General features: G+C 43.6%; 1 long non-coding RNA gene across 1 annotated transcript in view; it reads left to right on the plus strand.

Annotated features, from left to right (window-relative positions):
* Window positions 1-23,485, plus strand: part of LOC137332014 (uncharacterized) — a 168,346-nt gene that overhangs the window by 133,069 nt on the left and 11,792 nt on the right. The window contains exon 3 of the long non-coding RNA XR_010965561.1: window positions 94-247. This is a non-coding gene — a long non-coding RNA (uncharacterized lncRNA). The remainder of the gene's footprint in view (window positions 1-93; window positions 248-23,485) is intronic.

The following is a 23,485-nucleotide window of genomic DNA, read 5'->3' on the forward strand; positions in this document are numbered from 1 at the left end:
GACAGATTATATTAAAAAATCCAAATTGCATAGAACCACTTAATTGTATCTAAGGGACAAATGTTTCTACTATGTTATTAATTTTTCTTTCAGTTGGAATGATGGAATACCATGGAAAAATGTTTGACAACCAGAACACTTTTGAGCTAAATGGACAGATATTATTTGGAAAACAACACATCAGCATTTCTAAAGTCACTTATTAATAAAGAAAGATGTTCCAAAAATGAAGGATCACACAACAGAGGTAAGGTTGCACTAAAATCAAAGGTAAAATATGGAGTCATGACAGGTCCATGGATATCTGGTATTAATGTTGAGAATGCTCAGATTGAAAACACACACTCCAGTTAACACTAAGAGCAGGCAATTATTGCTGTATTTTGTTGCAGATAAGCAACGATGGAAGTGATTCTGTACCAATTAGGCCGCGACTTGCCTTCACAAATCTACTGGAGTGAAACAAAATGTTTCTGGTCCAATTTGGAGCTGGTGGAGAACGCCAACTCTTGCGTACAGTGGCCGGATGCTATTGCTTAGTTAAACTTCACTGTTCCATACTGCATTTAGTGACAATGGAGTAATTGCTAACTAGAAATCAGAGTGGAGAACATGGGCCCAGGTAAGATATTGGAGCCAGAGACATTAGGGAAGGTTGAAATGTAGTTGGATTGATAGATGTCCAAGAGGAATGTGCTCAATGGGCCAAGTGACTTCAGGGGTTCTGAAATTGATACAATTCCCACTGATCGTCTGTCATAACATTGCCACAGGCCTTTCTGTTGGGCAGTGCACTTTAACGCATAGACTGAGTATTAGCTTTAATTGTCATGCAAATTGAGGAATTATAGGTATTTAAGGGAGGGTGCAAAATTGATATCTTCATGCATTACGCATGCAATGCACTAATCCTACCCATATGAAAGCTTGGTCAAAGAGATAGGTTTTAAGGAACATCTTAAAGGAGGAGAGAGAGGTAGTGAGGCAGATTGGTTTATGGAGAGAATTCCAGAGCGAAGTGCCTAAGCAGCTGAAGGCACGGCCGCCAGTGGTGGAACTATGAAAATCGGGGATATCCAGAATTGGAGGACGCAGAGATTTCAGAGGGTTGTAGACCTGGAGATAGGGAGGGGTGAGGTGATGGAGGGATTTGAACACAAGGATGATAATTTTAAAATCAAGCCATTGCCGAACCGGGTAGGCTAGGTGATACTGCCAGTGGCTGTAAAGACCACAATGGCTGTGATTTTATATGCCTTGGGCTGCTGTCAGGGTAGTACTGAAGACATCAGCAGTATCAGACAATTTTTTTTTATTCGTTCATGGGATGTTGGGATGTGGGTGTCGCTGGCGAGGCCGGCATTTATTGCCAACTCTAATTGCCCTTGAGAAGGTGGTGGTGAGCCGCCTTCTTGAACCGCTGCAGTCCGTGTGGTGTAGGTTCTCCCACAGTGCTGTTAGGAAGGGAGTTCCAGGATTTTGACCCAGCGACGGTGAAGGAACGGCAATATATTTCCAAATTGGGTTGGTGTGTGACATGGAGGGGAACGTGCAAGTGATGTTGTTCCCACGTGCCTGCTGCCTTTGTCCTTCTAGGTGGTAGGGGTCGTGGGTTTGGGAGGTGCTGTTGAAGAAGCCTTGGTGAGTTGCTGCAGTGCATCCTGTGGATGGTACACACTGCAGCCACTGTGCGCCGGTAGTGGAGGGAGTAAATGTTTAGGGTGGTGGATGGGGTGCCAATCAAGCAGGCTGCTTTGTCCTGGATGGTGTCAAGCTTCTTGAGTGTTGTTGGAGCTGCACTCATCCAGGCAAGTGGAGAGTATTCCATCACACTCCTGACTTGTGCCTTGTAGATGGTGGGAAGGCTTTGGAGAGTCAGGAGGTGAGTCACTCACTGCAGAATACCCAGCCTCTGACCTGCTCTTGCAGCCACAATATTTATGTGTCTGGTCCAGTTAAGTTTCTGGTCAATGGTGACCCCCAGTACATTGATGGTGGGGGATTCAGCGATGGTAATGCCGTTGAATGTCAAGGGGAGGTGGTTAGATTCTCTCTTGTTGGAGATGGTCATTGCCTGGCACTTGTCTGGCATGAATGTTACTTGCCGCTTATCAGCCCAATCCTGGATGTTGTCCAGGTCTTGCTGCATGCGGGCACAGACTGCTTCATTATCTGAGGGGTTGCAAATGGAACTGAACACTGTGCATCCTTGGTGCCACACTCGGTCAAATGCTGCCTTGATGTCAAGGGCAGTCACTCTCACCTCACCTCATGAATTCAGCTCTTTTGCCCATAGCCTTTACTTTATCCAGTGCACTCAGCCGATTCTTGATATCACGTGGAGTGAATCGAATTGGCTGAAGACTGGCTTCTGTGATGGTGGGGATATTGGGAGGAGGCCGAGATGAATCATTCACTCGGCACTTCTGGCTGAAGATGGTTGCTAACGCTTCTGCCTTGTCTTTTGCACTCACGTGCTGGACTCTGTCATCATTGAGGATGGGGATGTTTACAGAGCCTCCTCCTCCCATTAGTTATATAATTGTCCACCACCACTCATGCCTGGATGTGGCAGGACTGCAGAGCTTTGATCTGATCCGTTGGTTGTGGAATCGCTTAGCTTTGTCTATAGCATGTTGCTTCCGCTGTTCAGCATGCATGTCGTCCTGTGTGGTAGCTTCACCAGGTTGGCACCTCATTTTTAGATACACCTGGTGCTGCTTCTGGCATGCTCTTCTACGCTCCTCATTGAACCAGGGTTGATCCCCTGGCTTGTTGGTAATGGTAGAATGAGGAATATGCCAGGTCATGAGGTTACAGATTGTGCTGGAATACAAATCTGCTGCTGCTGATGGCCCACAGCGCCTAATGTTTGCCCGGTTTTGAGCTGCTAGATCTGTTCTGAATCTATCCCATTTAGCACAGTGGTAGTGCCACACAACACGTTGGATGGTGTCCTCAATGTGAAGATGGGACTTTGTCTCCACGAGGACTGTGCGGTGGTCACTCCTACCAATACTGTCATGGACAGATGCATCTGCGACAGATAGAATAGTGAGGACGAGGTCAAGTAGGTTTTTCCCTCGTGTTGGTTCACTCACCACCTGTCGCAGGCCCTGTCTGGCAGCTATGTCCTTCAGGACTTAGCCAGCTCGGTCAGTAGTGGTGCTACCGAGCCACTCTTGGTGATGAACATTGAAGTCCCCCACCCAGAGAAAATTCTGTGCCATTGCTACTCTCAGTGCTTCTCAACATGGAGGAGGACTGATTCATCAACTGAGGGAGGGCGGTAGGTGGTAATCAGCAGGAGGTTTCCTTGCCCATGTTTGACCTGATGCCATGAGATTTCATGGGGTCCAGAGTCAATGTTGAGGACTCCCAGGGCCACTCCCTCCTGACTGTATATCACTGTACCGCCACCTCTGGTGGAATGGGGTGCTCCTTCCACCACTTGGAGGAAGCACTGAGGGTAGCAAGGGCACAGGGATGGTGATGGAAGAATCTGGGACATTGGCTGAAAGCCATACTCAGAGAATCATACCTATGTCAGGCTGTTGCTTGACTAGTCTGTGGGACAGCTCTCTCAATTTTGGCACAAGTCCCCAGATGTTAGTGAGGAGGACTTTGCAGGGTCAACTGGGCTTGGTTTGACTTTGTCGTGTCCGGTGCCTAGTGGTCCAATGCCAGGTGGTCCGTCCGGTTTTATTCTTATTATGACTTTTTAAGCGAGATTTTACAACTGAGTGGCTTGCTCGGCCATTTCAGAGAGCGATTAAGAATCAACCACATTGCTGTGGGTCTGGTGTCACATATAGGCCAGACTGGCAGCTTTCCTTCCCTAAAGGACATTAGTGAACCAGATGGGTTTTTACAACAATCCGGTAGTTTTATGGCCACCATTACTGATACTAGTTTTTTTTATTCCAGATTTTTATTTATTTAATTGAATTTAAATTCCCCAGTTGCCGTGGTAGGGATTTGAACTCATGACTTTGGATTATTAGTCCAGGCTTCTGGATTACTAGTCCAGTAACATAACCACTATGCTTCCGTACCCGTTTTGCTGTCTACAAACAGATGACCGATGTTCTATTCAGCAGAAATAACACCTTCAATTCCTTTCCCAGTGATCAGCAACAGCAGCACAATATTGTGGAATAATTTTACCGCACCGCTATGTTATTTTAACACACAAGGGTTAATGCCTCTGTTGAAATATTGAAGGAAGAAATGTCAAACAGATTTGTTAAATGTTCATCCACTAATATTGTCAACTGTAATTTCTGGGCTTTGGATCTATGGTAAGACCCTGTTTAGAATACTGTGGGCATTCCACCTTCAAAATGACTATGGGGCATTGTTGAAAGTCTAGAAAACAATCTAGGTAGTTATTCTGAGACTTTGGGGTTAAATAAGAATACATCATAAAAATTATGTCATTCCAAATTACATAGCTCCAATTCATCGTAATAGAAAAGAAGAAACCCTCATCAGTTAGCCCAGTTGCTTGTTGGTGAACACAAAAGGTTGTTCAAAGCAGAGAAATAAGAAAAGAGAATAGAAACGCTTATAGCAGCTAAATGGGAAAACAAATGAATAATTTAATAAAGCTAGTGACGTTACTGTTGAGGTTTAGTTGGCATTTGATGTGACCGTGGAGATAATTTAACATTCAAGACTACTTTTAGCAGGAATGTCTAGCATCTTGGGTAAGATATAATCACCAATTGTGACCTTATCAAATAGAAAGTGCATTCTTTTTCAGTTTTATGGTACCAATGAGAGATGCAGGTTGGAATTCACATAAAACCACGTTTTACTAGGAAACTAGAGAACCTGCTGAATTGAATTTTAAAATATAAATAAATATGTACAGAGTATACAGATAGAGTATATTATATTCAAATTCAAATGTAAAAAAAATTAAAATAATACTGAATAACTAAATCCTACAGAAAAATATTAAACTTAAAATAAGACAAAATTTGAATGTACAGAAAACGAAAATTGTCCCAATTCATACGATTTCAGATTTGGATGACCTCTTTAAAATAAAAAGTGACATGAAATCTCAGTGGGGGTAAAATTGGTCTTGGATGGAAATGTAAAACTGATGATAGTGAATTAGCAGCCCATCAATGGAAAAGAAAATCGAGGGGTGTAAAACGGGTGGCCGATTCGCTATCGCGCGTTCTGTACTACCGCTCAATACCAATTTCACTCCCAGGCTTTCCTGATACCCCAGTGGGCTACTGCACTATGCGGTACGGGTGATGCTAGACTGAACAAGTCTACGTTCAATTGCTAGTTCACGTGGAGTTTGTTGATTGCAGCTGAGATTAGGTAATGCAATGGCCCTCAGTGTCTATGGGTTAGAGAGGACCTGTACTTAATCTGCACCAGTGACCAATATTAGGAAGTGAATGTGTGTGCATGTTGGGTCAGGAAAGTATTGAGCACAGCTGAGACGTCACCTACAGTCAAATAACATGCTGAGGGTCACTGTCCAGCTCACTCATGAAGAATAGCTACTTGGGAACGGAACCATGAAATAGCTTGCGTTCATGGAACTGTGCCCCAATATGTGTCACCTTCTTCAAGAGGGAAAGGAAGGATATTTTTTAAATTGGCATTGATGTGTAGGGGAGTAAAACGTCCTGTGTCCATGTGTAAAGGATTTCCTGCATATTACAACAACAACTTAGGGATGGGCAATAAATGCCAGCCTCGCCAGCGACGCCCACATCCCATGAACGAATAAAAAAAAACTTGCATTTCTATAGCGCTTTAAAAGTAGAAAAATATCCCAAAGCTTCACGGTTCCAAGCCAAAGAAGGTGATATTTGGAAGGTTGACCAAAATCTTGGTCAAAAAGTGGAGTTTTAACAACAACAATGACAACTTGCATTTATATAGCGCCTTTACCATAGTAGAAACATCCCAAGATGTTTTACAGGAGCGATTATTAGACAAAATGTGACACCAAGCCATAGAAAAAGCTAGTAGGACAGGCAACCAACAGCTTGGTCAAGGAGGTACGTTTTAAGAAGTGACTTAAAGGAGGAGAGAGAGGCGGAGAGGTTTAAGCAGGGAATTCCAGAGCTGAGGGCCTAGGCAGCTGAAGGCACGACTGCCAATAATGCAGCAATGAAAATCTGGGATGAGCAAGAGACAAGAATTGGAGGAGCTCAGAGATCTCGGAGGGCAGTAGGGCTGGAGGAAGTTACAGAGATAGGGAGGGACGAGGGAATGAAGAGATTTAAAAGCAATGATGAGAATTTTAAAATCGAGGTGATGCTGGAGCGGGAGCCAGGTCAGTGAACACAGCGGTGATAGGTGAGCAGGACTTAGTACAAAAGCAGTGTCTTAAAGGAGGAGAGGTTTACGAGGGAATTCCAGATTGTGAGGCTGAGGTAGGGTTGCCAACCCTCCAGGATTATCCTGAAAACTCTAGGAATTAAAGATTAATCTCCAGAACACTGCTGCGAACAACCCAGAAGATAAATCATGGGGAATTTAAAAAGTTTTGTGTTTTTTCATTTTCTTTGAACACTTTTGTTTATTAGTTATAAAAAATATTGGATATGGGTAAACGGTTGTTTAACTGACAGTCAGGAATCATCCAATAGATAAGAAAAAGTCTATTCATTTTTCGATTGGCATGGGAAGGTGATGCGCCACGAAGATGGACATGTCAGGTGACCAATGCGAGAGCTTGGATCCGGGCGGTTGGAGGCTGGAGGTCATGTGATGAAATCTGGAGGAATACGTCCAATCAGAGTTGGCAACTCTTGGCTTAAGTGAATGCACAAGAGGCCAGAATCGGTAGAAATTAAAGTTCAGAGATGAGGAGTTGTAGCATTGGTGGCGGTTACAGAACTCGGGAGGGTGAGGCCAAGAATGAATTTAACTATGAGGACAAGAATTTTAAATTTGAGGCGTTGGGGGACCAGAAGCCCAGTCAGCGAGGACAGGGGTATTGGTTGTGCGGGCCTGGTGCGGGATTAGATATGGGTAACAGAGTTTTAGATGAGTGGAAGTTGATGGAGGGTAGAGGATGGGAGGCCGGCCAGCAGAGCAGCAGCAATATTAGAAAATATTTGTCTCCATTATGGGTGGTGGCAGCAGTTAAAGTCATTGCAAATACAATAACTGTATGTATTTTTATTGCTTTTTGCAGAGCTGGGCAGATGTTCTTGTTATGATGGTTCTGCTTTATGTCTCTGTTTTATTGTAGGTATGCAGCTCTGCTGCTTTTTACTGTGGTACGTTTGTTTCCTCGACAGTTTAGTTAAGGAATATTTGCCTAATCTTTGGCAGTTCATTCGGGTTGTATTCAGCTGATTTTAGGAAGTTCTGAGGTGGAGGGGAGGGTAAGCATTGAACCTCACTGGTGGAAAATATGCATCTCATTCTTGCTGGCTTCTGGACGCATAGTGGCAATAGACAGATCTACCACTCTAAGAAAGCTGTTTCCGCTCCTCCCCTGTGATGCATTAATATAACACCTTTAACATAGGAAAACGTCCCAAGGCACTTCACAGGAGCAATTATCAAACAAAATTTGACACTGGGCCACATAAGGAGATATTAGGGCAGGTGATCAAAAGCTTGGTCAAAGAGGTGGGTTTTATGGAGCATCTTAATGGAGGAGAGAGAGGTAGAGAGACAGGGAGGTTTAGGGAGAGAATTCCAAAGCTTAGGGCCTAGGCAGCTGAAGGCACGGCCGCCAATGGTGGAGCAATGAAGATCGGGGATGCGCAAGAGTCCAGAATTGGAGGAGAGCAGAGATCTCGGAGGTTGCAGGGCTGGAAGAGATAGAGAAGGCCAAGGCCATGGTGGGATTTGAAAACAAGGATAAGAACTTTAAAAGCAAAGCATTCCTGGACTGGGAGCCAATGTAGGTCAGCGAGCACAGGGGTGATGGGTGAACGGGACTTAGTGCGAGTTAGGCTATGGTATGGGCAGCAGAGTTTTGGATGAGCTCAAGTTTATCGAGGGTGCAAGATGGGAGGCTGTCCAGGAGAGCATTGGAATAATCAAGACTAGAAGTAAAAAAGGCATGGATGAGGGTTTTAGCAGCCGATGAGCTGAGGCAGGGGCAGGGATGGGCGATGTTATGGAGGTGGAAGTCTTGGTGATGGTGCGGATATATGTTTGGTAGCTCATCTCAGGGTCAAATAGGATGCCAAGGCTGTGAACGGTCTGGTTCAGCCTCAGACAGTGAGGGAGAGAGATGGAGTCGGGGCTAGGGAACGGAGTTTGTAGCAGGGACCGAACGCCAGCTAAAATGCTTCCAGATTGGGTTTTAGGGAAGTGCAATGCACTGTCTCCTATAGAAACAAATGCAGCTGCTTTGGAGCACAGGCGAGTCACCCTTTAACATTAAAATGTCTTGGATGTGAGCAAAGACCCAATTAATGGCCAAGTGAAAAAACAAGATCCGGCATTCGCACATGTGCAGACAAACATGGAAATCCAGAACTTGCTCTTCCTGGTTCGCTGGCGATCTAACAGGATGCAGACTGCTTTAAAGGGATATCGCCAGCTGCAATCACCAGAATCAACGGACCAGTGCCAACTTGCTCTTCTGCCCAGCTGGAAACTAACTAACATGAATATGGGGATAGCGTGGGGAAGTGGAGTTGAGGTAGAAGATCAGCCATGATCCTATTGATCGGCAGAGCAGGCTGAAGGGGCCGTATGGCCGACTCCTGCTCCAATTTCCTATGTTCATACGTTCTTAATATCGCCACGGATACACTTAAATATCCAGGTCTAAACTAAGTTTTAACAGCATGGTAAGTCTTATTGACTGCCAAAAAACTAATAATTAGCTTTTATAAATGTGGAGTCTCATTACTCCTTGTTTGAATAGTTTTTGGTCAATAATATCTTTTTTAAGTTAAAAAATTTCAAAAAAAGTCTTAATTTTTCCTTCTGTCTGTTTTATTTAATTTGATTATTTCTTACCCTCTCTTTTTTCACTGTCTATAACTGATTTTACAGACGATTTTATTGGTGTTGCTTTCACTTCCCAGTGTTTACGTTGCAGATTGTCCCTCAAGATTTTGACTCTTGGCGGCTGGTTTCAAGGAGGCTGCAATCTGATTGGTCGAGGGGGGAGATCGCTCCTCTCACTTCTTCCATGGGTCCTAGCTTCACTCGAGTTAACGCTGGGCTCCTCTCAGCTTCCTGTTAGAGGAAGTTCTTGCAGTGAAGACTGTGGTGAGTTAGTGAGTGAATATAAATCTATGGAGCAGAGAGCACCATTCGTTCGCTGCTTGGAGCAATTTATGGGCCCTTGTCTTCGGTCTTCCCAATATTTAGTTGGAGGAAATTTTTGCTCATCCAGTACTGGATGTCGGACAAGAAGTGTGACAAATAAGAGGCAGTGGAGGGGTCAAGGGAGGTAGAGCTGGGTGTCATCAGTGTACATGTGGAACCTGATGTTGTGTTTTCAGATGATTTCACCAAGGGGCAGCTTGTACATGAGACATAGGAGGGGGCCAAGGACGGATCCTTGGGGGACTCCAGAGGTAATGGTGTAGGAGCAGGAAGACAAGCCATTGCAGGTGATTCTCTGGCTAGGACCAGATAGATGAGAATAGTACCAGGTGAGTGCAGTCCCACCTAACTGGACGATGGAGGAAAGGTGTTGAAGGAGGATGATGTGGCCAACCGTGTCAAAGGTTGCAGGCAGGTCAAGAAGGATGAGGAGGGATAGTTTACCATCGTCACAGTTGCATATGATGTCATTTGTGACTTTGATAAGGGCCTTTTCAGTGCTGTAGCAGGGCAGAAACCAGATTGGAGGGATTCATACATGGAGTTGCAGGAAAGATGGGCACGGATTTGGGAAGTGACAACACGTTCAAAGACTTTGGAGAAGAAAGGGAGGTTGGAGATGGGGCGATAGTTTGCAAGGGTCAAGGGTGGGTTTTTTGAGGGGGGGGGGTGATAATGGCAGATTTGCAGGGGAGGGGGACAGTACCTCAGGAAAGGGAACCGTTAACAATATCAGCTAACATGGGGGCCAGGAAGGGAAATTGGGTGGTCAGCAGTTTGGTGGGAATAGGGTCAAGGGAGCAGGAGGTGGGTCTCATGGTCAAGATGAGCTCGGAGAGGGCATGAGGGGAGTTGGAGAAAAACTAGAGAAAGATGTGAGTTCAGGACTAGAGCAGGGGGGAACCTTAGGAGAAGTTTAGTTTGGTGGGCTAGGAAAAGATAGGGAAGTGGCAGAGGCAATTGAATGGATGGTCTCAATCTTAGTGATAAATAAGCCCATGAGCTCCTCGCACTTGAATTCAAAAGGATCAGAATTTTGCAGCCTCCAAATCTCAAACTCACATATTTACAAATGCTCCTTACTGCTCTAAGTATCTGTGGTTTCTGGGTTTTTGGAAACTTGCATTGACATTTGGCAGAATATGAAACAGGACATGTCTCACTTAAAGTGGGTGTGATTTTCCCCTATGTAGATAGAAGCAGATGTAATGCTGGTTTTACTAGTGAAATTATTACAGCCTAGGAATTGTAAATTCGATAACCCTGCTGTAAGGGGTTTCTTTTTTACTGTTTCTCGGGCTTATAATAGGTCAGCCAGTTATGTTTTCCTGAGCTGCCCTGCCCGCAGTGCGGTTGCGAATCGCTTACCCCTTCCTGATTCTGAGCTGAGGACTTATCGAGTGGTAACAAAGACAGACAAACAGACCAGTGGATTGGTACAAGGAAAACCAATGTTTATTAATAAGAAAACTAAAACTACAAGGTAAACAGTATAATACAGAAGATAAAGAAATCGCTATGGATGTAATACAGTCTTACACTTATCGGGTTGAAAGAAACGGACACATCGAGGGAAAATTCTAAAATCACAAGTTTACCAATATCCCTTAACCCCCAACCTTACACTTATGCTAGGTTGTCTTGTGGCGGCCAGAAAATTAATGCTCACCGGTGAAACAGATGAAAAAGGCCTGGCCTCCTGCTGCGTTTGCGAGGTTTTTCTGGATGGCCTTCCTTCTCAAGTCTGAGCTAGTGAGCAGCAGGACCCCGGCCACCAGGCGAAGAGAGCAGCTAGAGAGAGATACTGGGCAGCCCCAGTTATACCCTCTTGGTAACAGGTTTTTTTCATACCTTATCAGCTTGCTTCATTGTTTGATTTAAGCACGAAACGTAAGACAAAGGACCCCATCTCTGGCCCATTTACATTAATGGCCATTTCCTGTATCGATCTGTTCGCTAACTGCTTTACCATTGTTCCGAATGTACCTTGATGGTTCACCTTTTGTCCTGCGATCACTTCCTGCTCGAATTTTGATGTGTTGGCCGGCCATGTTGATAGCTTGCCTCAGGGCTAGAATGCAGCTGCATTGTTTAAAGAAACCTGTCTGAGACACGAAGCCTGCCGAGTTGTTGAGAATGCAATTTCAAATCTGCCAGTCCTCGGCCATGTGTCTGACTGCAGCCATTTTGAGAGACCTTGGATTTTTTAAAACAGTCACACCAGGGTTTCTTTAATAACTCCAATAAATCTTCGGGGTGGGGGGAACATGTGAAATTTTGCGAATCCCTTCACTGCATCGGAACGACCGGACCTGGGGGTCGTGGTGTGCGATTAACCGGTCGTTCCGATGCAGGCAGCATGTGAGATTCGTGTTGCCTGGTCATTTACCTGATTCCAGCACGAGCAGCCTGGCCCAGCTGCATTGTTCAGCGACTTCTCACCAGCAGGGAGGTGGCTCGCACTCCTTAAAGGCAGACTGTACCTCTTAAAGGCAGCCTGCATCTCTTAAAGGCAGCCTGCATCTCTTATTTGCAAAAGGGGCTCTCCAGACACATGCTCCCGAGGCAGTAGGGGACGAAGTCAATGCCAAGTGCATAGCATCATGAACGTGGATGCAGTGCAGGAAGAAATTGAATGCTTTGCCACGAGTGGTCAAGATGAGTGAGGTCAACTAACAAGTGGCATCTCCTGCCAACTGCACCACTAGCCACATCCACTGCTCCATGCACTACACCACCCATCAACCACATACCAACAAACTCTTTCCATCAGCATGCAACTCTTCCAATCAGATGCTTCCTCTCACCCTCACACATTACCACTGTTGCAAGCCGCCCACCCACAAGTCACAGATCACACACACTGGAAGCTATTCAACCATGACAGGCACATCACCCAAACATCCTGCAGGACACTCACTGACACACGTCCCGCTTTCTTGCAGGAGAAGGTGGAGCGTAACAGGAGACAGCAAGTAGCAGTGGCATTTAGCCCCTTAAGCCTGCTCCGCCATTCAGTGAGTTCATGGTTGACCTGTGACCCAACTCCATATACCCGCCTTAGCCCCATATCCCTTAACACCCTTGGTTAACAAAAATCTATCAATCTCATATTTAAAATTCACAATTGAGCTAGCATCAACTGCTGTTTGCAGAAGAACGTTCCAAACTTCTACCACCCTTTGCGTGTAGAAGCGTTTCCTAACTTCACTCCTGCAAGTCCTGGCTCTAAATGTTAGGCTATGTCCCCTAATCCTAGTATTCAAGTATAGAAGACCTCCAAAAGCAGGTACAAGTGCTATTAGCAGCCAAAAGCAATAATCCAGCAACTAACCTGTAAATCCTGCATGGTCCCTTTAAGTAGCACTGGTGGGGGGATCCTCCAAGCTGTCTTCGACAATGTTAGCTGGTGGTTAAGACGGTGCATTGGCTGGAGCGTTGAGTTCCAAAATGGTGTCTATCCCTTTAAATCAGCGTTATACACTGATCTAATGCATGTTCTCCTTAATTTACATGGTACCAGTGTTCGTTATCTGTGCATGCGCAAACGCCTTTACCAAGATGGCGTCCAGCGCACATCACGCTAGAAGTGTGCGCGTTCCAGATGCAGTTTTGGGACCTTAGGAGGCTGCATAGCGCCTAAAAAATGAGCACTACATGGCTGAATTTATAGCCCTGTGTTTTCTCACTACTGAAGGCATCCATACATTTACATGTACAAATGGCTGCTAAGCAGCTATTAATTATTAAGTGATAAATTTACTGCAGTGCCATATCGAAGTTCTCGTAATGAGAAAGAAGCAGCATTAACTCCCTAAATCAGTTATGAAATGCAATTAGGAGCCAGCTAAGCACCTGAAATAGCAGTAGGAAGGCATCAGCAGCTGATTCGACACCAAATTGCTGTTTCTTTGGATATTACTAAGTGAAAAAAAGCAAGGAGCTGCAAGGCCTTCAGCAAGGACTCAGAGGGAGAAAACACACAATTTCAGTGACTGATGGTCACTTCTGCAGAAGCACCTGGTGCATCAGGCATGGGAACAGGTAGCTTAAAGCAAGCAAGACCAGTCAGTGTTAACAGTGCTGGATGTGGCTGACTCACATGCAGGACCCTAACAATACATCATTTTAGGGAGGCCTATCAGCAGGCTGTCACTGAAACCCCGCAGCAGCCAACGCACTTACTCCTCCTACAAGGAAACAATTAGAAAGAGGGGTAGGTTAGGGGTCACACATCTGAAACAAAATAAGAGCAGCACTGTGCCAATTCAAGCTGCCAATGTTCACACACTACATAATAGAGGAAATGAATGGCCTATGCCTTGACTTGAACATTATGCTGATTGTTTATTTGCCTTTGGTTACAATATACCAGAAGCTGGTAACAGAAGAACTGAATATGAAAATGTAGGATAAGTTGGTTTGTGCATTGTTACTTGGCAGATGTAGTTTGCTTCTTTAAGATGTGGGGTAGATGTGTCACTTAATGAAAGCCATTTGGAATTATTGCCTACTGCACTTGTCCTTTTCAAAGCTTTGCTCGAATGTCTGCTAAATCCTCATTGTTTATTTCCACCTTCCTACCCTGCCATGGCTTTGTTATCCTGGCCATAGAGATTCGTTATTGCTGATTTGTTTTCAGGACAAAATGATGGAGCATGCAGATGATGATAATTATTGTGGAAATACTGGGGGGGGGGGGGGGGAGGTGGTTATGTTGTAAGACTGCTTTCCCCCTTCAGTCCAGACATGTTTCATGATATCGATAGTGTGTTTGATAAAAATTCTGATTGTGACATGAACTTTATTACACTGTGAACTACTACTGTCCATGGTTGGTGCATTGACATTATGAGCTGTGCTGTATAGGGTAGCCTATCCATCCTTCCACTCTTCCATACCCTTCAAATGGTTGTGACACAGATGAAGGCACTGTGAGAGCTTGTGGGAAAGCAGGCATTGCCCCATATGATTTTGTGCTGGTGGTCACATACCATTCTACATGGAGATAAAAATGTCCCCTTCTGGTGTTGCAGGGCACAGTAGTGTGCACAGGGGCCCAGGTGGCAACATGGCCGTGCCAATGACCCTGTGGAGTCTGACACTGCCAGTGGATATCAAGGTGACCACTGCAGAATTGTGTTGGCTTCTCACATTTCTGCTTTTGATAAGTGATGAAGCCATTCGCGCTCCCGAACTTCTTGGTCCATCAACAGGAAGTAAACTGGCTGACACAGCTGGTGGGAAGCAGCCTGAAGCAATAAAAATTGAGTGCAGTGGCCATGTTAACAGTGATTGGCATCACTGCCCCTATCTTTGTGGTTGTCTGAAGGTTGTGTTGAATAACTGGCTCCCTGCTGAACCTTAGCTTTCAGAGGCTATGCTTCTCAGACTAGGTAGCTTTCCCTGGGCTGTAGATGCGATGGGTGACCTTTTTTGGCTTCTGTCATCTCTGGCATCTCCTGTCTGCTCCTGCTCATTGACCTCCACTAAATTAAGTTTCAGGGATGCTTTGAAAGTAATCCCCACTGCTGTGAACTTTCTGACTGCACAAACTGATTGCTACCATTGCCTTCTAATTCTGGGCATATGAGAGCTGTCTGAACCCTAACCCTAACACCCATTTCATGTGAACAAAACTAATGTATTACATTATCAAAGATGTAATAGAAAAACATCTCAAAAACAAAAATATAATAAAGAATAGTCAGCAAGGATTTCAAAAAGGGAAGGTCATGCTTGACCAACCTTATTGAATTCTTTGAAGTAACAGAAAGAATAGACAAGGGTAATGGAGTAGATGAAGTATATATTTGGGATTTTCAAAAGGCCTTCGATAAAGAACTGCATAGAAGACTCATGAATAAGGTCAGAGTATGTGGAGTCAGGGGACAGGTAGCAGAATGGATAGCAAGCTGACTACAAAACAGAAAACAGAGAGGGGAGATAAAGTTAGTTACTCACACTGGCAAAAGGTGGGAAGTGGTGTTCCACAAGGATCGGTGCTGGGACCACTGTTGTTCACCATTCACATCAACGATTTGGACTCAGGAATCAGAAGTACAATTTCAAAATTTGCGGATGACACCAAATTGAGGGGTATAGATAATACTGAGGAGGACTGTGACAAAATACAGGAAGACATTAATAAACTTGCAGAATGGGCGTGTAAATAGGCAAATTAATTTCAATATAGATAAGTGAGATGGTACATATTGGTAGGAAGAATAAGGAGGCCACATACTCCCTGGAAAATAAGAGTCTAAATGGGTTGGAAGAGCAGAGGGATCTGGGGCTACAGATACATAAATCACTAAAAATAGCAACAGGTTAATTAGGCCATAAAAAAAGCAAACCAAGCACTGGGGATCATTTCTAGAGGGGTAGAAAAAAAAAGCAGTGGAGTTATGTTAAACTTGTATAGAACCTTGGTTGGACCACACTTGGAGTACTGTGCACAGTTCTGGTCTCCATATTATAAAAATGATATAGAGGCACTGGAGAAGGTGCAGAAAAGATTTACTCGAATGATACCAGAACTGAGAGGTTATACCTATCAGGAAAGATTGAATAGGCTGGGTCTCTTTTCTCTAGAAAAGAGAAGACTGAGGGGGTGACCTGATAGAGCTCTTTAAGAAAATGAAAGGGTTTGATTGGGTAGACGTAAAGAAGATGTTTCCACTTGCAGGGGGAGACCAGAACTCGGGCCATAAATATAAGATAGTCACTAATAAATCCAACAGGGAATTCAGGAGAAACTTCTTTACCCAGAGAGTGGTTAGAATGTGGAACTCGCTACCACAAGGAGTAGTTGAGGCGACTAGCATAGGTGCATTTAAGGGGAAGCTAGATAAACACATGAGGGAGAAAGGAATAGAAGGATATGCTGATAGGGTTAGATGAAGTAGGGAGGGAGGAGGCTCGTGTGAAGCATGAACATCAGCATAGAATGGCCTGTTTCCGTGCTATAAATTCTATGTAATTCTATTTAATGTGTGAAGACATCAATTTGGTGGGCTTCTCAATTCACAAGCAATAACCCTCGATCTTTCATGCAGAATAGGTCTTACACACCATTTACGTGTTGTAGTGCACCACCAGCTAAAGAGTTCAACAGTAATTTAATGACAAGCATTCATCAGGCAGAAATTGCAAAAGCTGATGAACCCCTGAAACTGCTGCCCTGTATTGCACAATTGCTGCACACACACTTTTGGTGGGGGGGACACACAAAACGGGTGGTAGTGGATTGGCAGCCCGTTATGTACCTCGCCCAATTTTCCTTTGCATTGAGTCAGGTAGGGTGTATAACGGGCGGTCGATCCCCTTCAGCCCATTTTGGGACCATGCTGTGGTTGGATTTCACCCCCCACACAATGCTTTACGGAAACGACAAAGCTGATCAGTTCAAGCTTGGCTTTATTCAGCTGACGAATTGTATGAAAAGCGAGCAGCCATATAATTTGGGAAATAATCATGCAATGATTTTAAACTTTTGTTCAGGAAAATGTATTGAAGGACTAATTAAGCATCAGAATTATAAAAAATCTGCTGTTAGGTTGAATGCTTAACTAAAGTATATGTCATTAAATGCATCAGATGTTGGGAAAGCTTTGACAGAAAAGTGGCAGGTTGGTGTTAATATAGAAAGATGTGACAGGACATCATAGGATAAGAATTCAGCAGAAGTATACAATATTAAATGTGTTGACTTAAAAGTGCGAATTGCAGTTTCTTTTATTTTTCTTTGATGAAAAGGTAACGTTTTTGAATTGTCACTGTAGCTGTCTGTCAGACAAATTAAACAGCATCTTTCAAGTGGCATCTGCAGTATCAGCACTCATCAAGCTTATTGTTTTCAGACAACAGCTTGTGTTACTGCTACTTGCAGCAAGGTGAGCTCTGAAATATAGTGCACATTCTATTAATCCTTTGGATAATCTACTGACATTTTCTTCCATCAAAATTCAAGATTTCATTGTTTAACGTAATAAAAAATATCAGGCCTATGGTCCTATAATATGGTCCAAGCATTCTTTTAACAAGCCAAATATTGCAATCTTGTATGTTGAGGGAAATATTAGTAGAAGATCCAAAGGGTTGTCACCATGATAATGTACCGTACAGATGTTTACCATGTTTGTATGCCCAGGAGGATGCAACAAATGATGATGCAATCATATTATCTGGAATTATTGCGCTCATGTAACACAATAAGAATCAGTGCATTCAAGAGAGGAGAAAAGAAGAGAAAATAATATAAAAATTTTGTTGCTAAGTTTTGTTTTGCTTCAAAAATCTGCCATTGCAGCCAACATGGGGACACCACAACCAAATTTTTGGAACAGGGAATTCCAAGAATTGAACAAAAATTCCCAAGTATGGGAACACTGCTCCTTTAAGAAACATTTTTAATTTTTAAAAATTTGTTCTTTGTAATGCCTGTCAGAATTAGAACTAAATGACAGAAACGCTTTGTGTGTTTTAAAAGCTGCAAATGTTACTCAGGATTTGAATGGGTAATACGTATAATTTTGTAGTCAATTGTTTTTAATCAGGCAGCCACGATTCGCTAGGCTCAGATGTGTGCATGTTTTCATGGATGCTTTGTTAGTGTTTTAAAATTGATAGGCTAAATTTTTCTCATTTATAAACACACAACATAATGCTATAAGTCTTCCCAAAATGTACCATTGTCTCAGTTATGCATAATACCATTGTGATTTTAAAAAAAGCAGGGGTTTCTCTCCCCCACCCCAGGAAAACGTTTGCCAAAACATTGATTTTTAATCCTTTAAGGCCCATAAGTAACAAAGTAATTACAACTTTCGCAACATATAGTTACATTTGTTTGTCATGGGCCTACAGTGTGATCACAGATGGTATAACATTATCGTCATTATATAACAAGGGTGTCACCTGACTTGCCATGAACAACTCACTCTGGGAATGAAATTGGCCTTGGGCAGTAGTACAAATCGGCTGCCTGTTTTAGACCCCATCCGATCTTCTTTTCCATTAAAGTCAACGACGCCCAATTCGGGGACCAATATCCTGCGCCCCAAAGGAGCATGAAGAACATCTGACCTGAAATTGAGTCAGGCTATCTTTCAGGTGGCCACTTAAAACAGACATTAGGCTCCTTTCATATGTTAATGAGAGGCATAACAACAACTTGCATCAATAACCAACATAAAAACTTTTCACAATTAAATTAGGAAAAAGAGGGTGGTCAAGAGCAATGTGGGCCCCTTAAAAACTGATAATGGTGATATTGTAAATGAAAATAAGGAAATGGCAGACATGTTAAATAATTTCTTTACGTCAGTATTTACAGTAGAGGAAGAGGATAGCATGCCGGACACCCCAAGGAAACTAATTTTGAATCAGGGACGGGGACTCACCATAATTAATGTAAGTAAATTAACAGTAATGAAGAAAATAATGACACCGAAGAGTGACAATTCCCCAGGATCAGATGTTTTCCATCCCAGGGTTTTAAAGGAAGTAGGTGAGAACGTTGCAGATACCCTAACTATAATCTTCCAAAGTTCTCTCGATTCAGGAACCGTCCCTTTAGATTGGAAAATTGCACATGTCACTCCGCTATTTAAGAAAGGTGAGAGAGGGAAACCAGGGAATTATAGACCAGTTAGCCTAACATCTGTTGTCGGGAAATTACTAGAGTCTATAATTAAGGATAGAGTGACTGAACACCCAGAAAATTTTCAGCTGATCAGAGAAAGCCAGCATGGATTAGTAAAGGGTAGGTCATGCCTGACGAACCTGATTGAATTTTTTGAAGAGGTGACTAAAGTGGCGGTCTGGGGAATGTCTATGTATGTTGTTTATATGGACTTCCAGAAGGCATTTGATAAAGTTCCTCTTAAGAGGCTGTTAGCTAAAGTTGAAGCTCATGGAATTGAGGGCAAATTATTGACCTGGTTAGGAAATTGGCTCAGCGGCAGGAGACAGAGAGTAGGGATAATGGGTAAGTACTCAAATTGGCAGGATGTGACTAGTGGTGTCCCACAGGGATCTGTGGTGGGGCCTCAACTATTCACTGTTTTTATTAATGACTTAGATGACGAGATAGTCACATATCCAAGTTTGCCGATGTAAGCAGTGTAGATGGAAGCATAAAATTACAGAGAGATATTAATAGATGAAGTGAATAGGCAAAACTTTGACAAATGGATTTCAATGTAGTCAAGAGTGAGATCATCCACTTTGGACCTAAAAAGGATAGAGCAAAATAAATGGTGAAAAGCTCAAAACAGTGGAGGTCCAAAGAGACTTAGGGGTCCGTGTACATAGATCATTAAAATGGACAGGTACAGAAAATAATCAAAAAGGCTAATGGAATGCTGGCCTTCACACCTGGAGGACTAGAATACAAGGGGGTAGAAGTTATGCTACAGCTATACAAAGCCCTAGTTAAACCCCACCTGGAGTATTGTGTTCAGTTCTGGGCTCTGCACCTTAGGAAGGATATATTCGCCTTGGAGGGAGTGCAGCGTAGATTTACTAGAATGATACTTGGACTCCAAGGGTAAAATTATGAGGAGAGATTAAACAAATTAAGGTTGTAGTCCCTGGAATTTAGAAGATTAAGGGATGATTTGATTGAAGTTTTCAAGATATTAAGGGGAACTGATGGGGCAGATAGAGAGCTTTAGGGGGAGGAGCTAAATACAATTAAAATCACTAAGGAATTGGTACTCAGTAAATTAATGGGACTCAAGGCGGATAAATCCCCTGGACCTGATGGCTTCCATCCTAGGGTCTTGAGGAAAGTGGCATTAGGGATTGTGGATGCTTTGGTGATAATTTTCCAAAATTCTCTGGACTCGGCAAAGGTCCCGGCAGATTGGAAAACTGCTAATGTAACACCCTTATTTAAAAAGGGTAGTAGGCAGAAGGCTGGAAATTATAGACCAGTTAGCCTAACATCTGTGGTGGGTAAAATTTTGGAGTCTATTATTAAGGAGACAGTAGCGGAACATTTGGATAAACATAATTTAATAGGACAAAGTCAGCATGGCTTTACGAAGGGGAAGTCATGTCTGACAAATTTGCTTAAGTTCTTTGAGGACATAACATACAGGGTGGATAAAGGGGAACCAGTGGACGTAGTGTATTTAGACTTCCAGAAGGCATTCGACAAGGTGCCACATAAAAGATTATTGCTCAAGATAAAGAATCACTGGATTGGGGGTAATATTCTGGCATGGGTGGAGGATTGGTTATCTAACAGGAAGCAGAAAGTTGGGATAAATGGTTCATTCTCGGACTGGCAACCAGTAGCCAGTGGTGTTCCGCAGGGGTCGGTGCTGGGTCCCCAACTCTTTACAATCTATATTAACGATTTGGAGGAGGGGACCGAGTGTAACATATCAAAGTTTGCAGATGATACAAAGATGGGAGGGAAAGTCGAGAGTGAGGAGGACATAAAAAACCTACAGGGGGATATGGACAGGCTGGGTGAGTGGGCGGAGATTTGGCAGATGCAATACAATATTGGAAAATGTGAGGTTATGCACTTTGGCAGGAAAAATCAGAGAGCAAGTTATTATCTTAATGGTGAGAAACTGGAAAGTACTGCAGTACAAAGGGATCTGGGAGTCAAAAAGTTAGTATGCAGGTGCAGCAGGTGATCAAGAAGGCCAACGGAATGTTGGCTTTTATTGCTAGGGGGATAGAATATAAAAACAGGGAGGTATTGCTGCAGTTATATAAGGTATTGGTGAGACCGCACCTGGAATACTGCATACAGTTTTGGTGTCCATACTTAAGAAAAGGCATACTTGCTCTTGAGGCAGTACAAAGAAGGTTCACTCGGTTAATCCCAGGGATGAGGGGGTGGACATATGAGGAGAGGTTGAGTAGATTGGGACTCTACTCATTGGAGTTCAGAAGAATGAGAGGCGATCTTATTGAAACATGTAAGATTGTGAAGGGGCTTGATCGGGTGGATGCGGTAAGGATGTTCCCAAGGATGGGTGAAACTAGAACTAGGGGGCATAATCTTAGAATAAGGGGCTGCTCTTTCAAAACTGAGATGAGGAGAAACTTCTTCACTCAGAGGGTAGTAGGTCTGTGGAATTTGCTGCCCCAGGAAGCTGTGGAAGCTACATCATTAAATAAATTTAAAACAGAAATAGACAGTTTCCTAGAAGTAAAGGGAATTAGGGGTTACGGGGAGCGGGCAGGAAATTGGACATGAATTTAAATTTGAGGTTAGGATCAGATCAGCCATGATCTTATTGAATGGCGGAGCAGGCTCGAGGGGCCGATTGGCCTACTCCTGCTCCTATTTCTTATGTTCTTATGTTCTTAAACTATTTCCACTGGTTGGAGAGTCCAGGACTTCGGGAAATAGCCTAAAAATTAGAGCCAGATCTTTCAGGAGTGAAGTTAGGAAATACGTCTACACACAAAGGGTGGTAGAAGTTTGGCACTCCCTTCAGCAAATGGCAATTGATGCTAGCTCAATTGTTAATTTTAAATCTGAGAATGATAGATTTTTGTTCACCAAATATATTAAGGGATATGGGGCTAAGGTGGGTATATGGAGTTATGTCACAGGTCAGCCATGATCTCATTGAATGGCAGAACAGGCTCGAAGGACTAAATGGCCTACTCCTGTTCCTATGTTCCTATAGCGCCTTTAACATAGTAAAACATCCCAAGGGGCTTCACAGGAGCCTAATCAGACAAAAATGAAGGAGACATTAGGACAGCTGACCAAAAGCCTAGTCAAAGAGGTAGATTTTAAGGAGCGTCTTAAAGGAGGAAATAAAGGTGGAGAGGTGGAAAGGTTTAGGGAGTGAATTCCAGTACTTAGGGCTTAGACGGCTGAAGGCATGACCACCATTGATGGGCAAAGAAAATGAGAGATGCACAAGAATCCAGAGTTCGAAGAACACAGAGTTCTCGGAGGGTTGTAGGGCTGGAGGAGGTTACAGAGATAGAGAGGGGAGAGGCCACTGAGGGATTTGAACACGAGGATGTGACTTTTAAAATCAAGGCGTCGGGGGAGCGGGAACCGATGTAGGTCAGTGAGCACAGTGGTGATGGGTAAACGGGACTTGGTGCGAGTTAGGATACAGGCAGCAGATTTTTAGATGAGCTTTAGTTTTTGGAGGGGGGAAGATGGGAAGCCGGCCAGGAAAGCATTGGAATAGTTGATTCTGGAGGTAACAAAGCATAGATGGGCCGAAGCAGGTGTGGAGGTGAGTGATATTGCGGAGATGAAAGTCGGCGGTGTTTGTGATGGAGATGATATGGGATCAGAAGATCAGATCAGGGTCAAAAAGGTCAAATAGACAATGGCTTCGGTCTTCGCAATGTTTAAATTTCGGCACTTCCAAGATTAGGTATTGGACAAGCAGTCTGACAACACAAAGGCTGTGGAGGAGTCGAGAGAGGTGGTGGTGAGGTAGAGCTGGGTGTCATCAGCGTACATGTTGAACCTGACGTGTTTCCAGATGATGTCACTGAGGGGCAGCATGTAGATGAGAAACAGGAGGGGACTATGGATAGATCCTTGGGGGACTCCAGAAGTACCGGTGTGGGGGGAGGAATAGAAGCCATTGCAAGAGATTCTCTGGCTACGACTGGAAAGATAAGAGTGGAACTAACTCAGCTGGTCAACCATATCAAAGTCTGCAGACTGGACGAGAAGGATGAGGAGGGCTAGTTTACCATGGTCACAGTTACGTAGGATGTCATTTTTGACTTTGATTAAGACCGTTTCAGTGCCTTGGCAGTGGCGAAAACCTAACTGGAGAGTTTCAAACATGGAGTTTCAGGAGAGGTGGGCACAGATTTGGGAAATGACAACACGTTCAAGGACTTGAGAGGAAAGGAAGGTTGGAGATGGGGTGATAACGCCTGCTTTAGGACCTATCAGGGAAATTCGTCTGCTCTGCTGTAAATAGAGATATCCTGAGGTCCATCAGAGGTGAATTGAAAAGTTAATTGCTGTTGGTTAGGGAAGTTTTAGGGTGGCAGGTGCAGATCAGGAGAAACCAGTATTAAACTATTGCCTTTCTTTCCACATGTTCATAAGAAAATAAATTCATATTTGAAAACTTTTGATACTTTAAAGTGAGATGCCTGAAGTGTGGCAGACTTGTGCTGGATCCAAAACTTTAACATACACATAGACTGGAAATACATCTTATCAGGACTG

Source organism: Heptranchias perlo, chromosome 1, assembly GCF_035084215.1.
Source record: "Heptranchias perlo isolate sHepPer1 chromosome 1, sHepPer1.hap1, whole genome shotgun sequence".
NCBI classification, from domain to species: Eukaryota; Metazoa; Chordata; class Chondrichthyes; order Hexanchiformes; family Hexanchidae; genus Heptranchias; species Heptranchias perlo.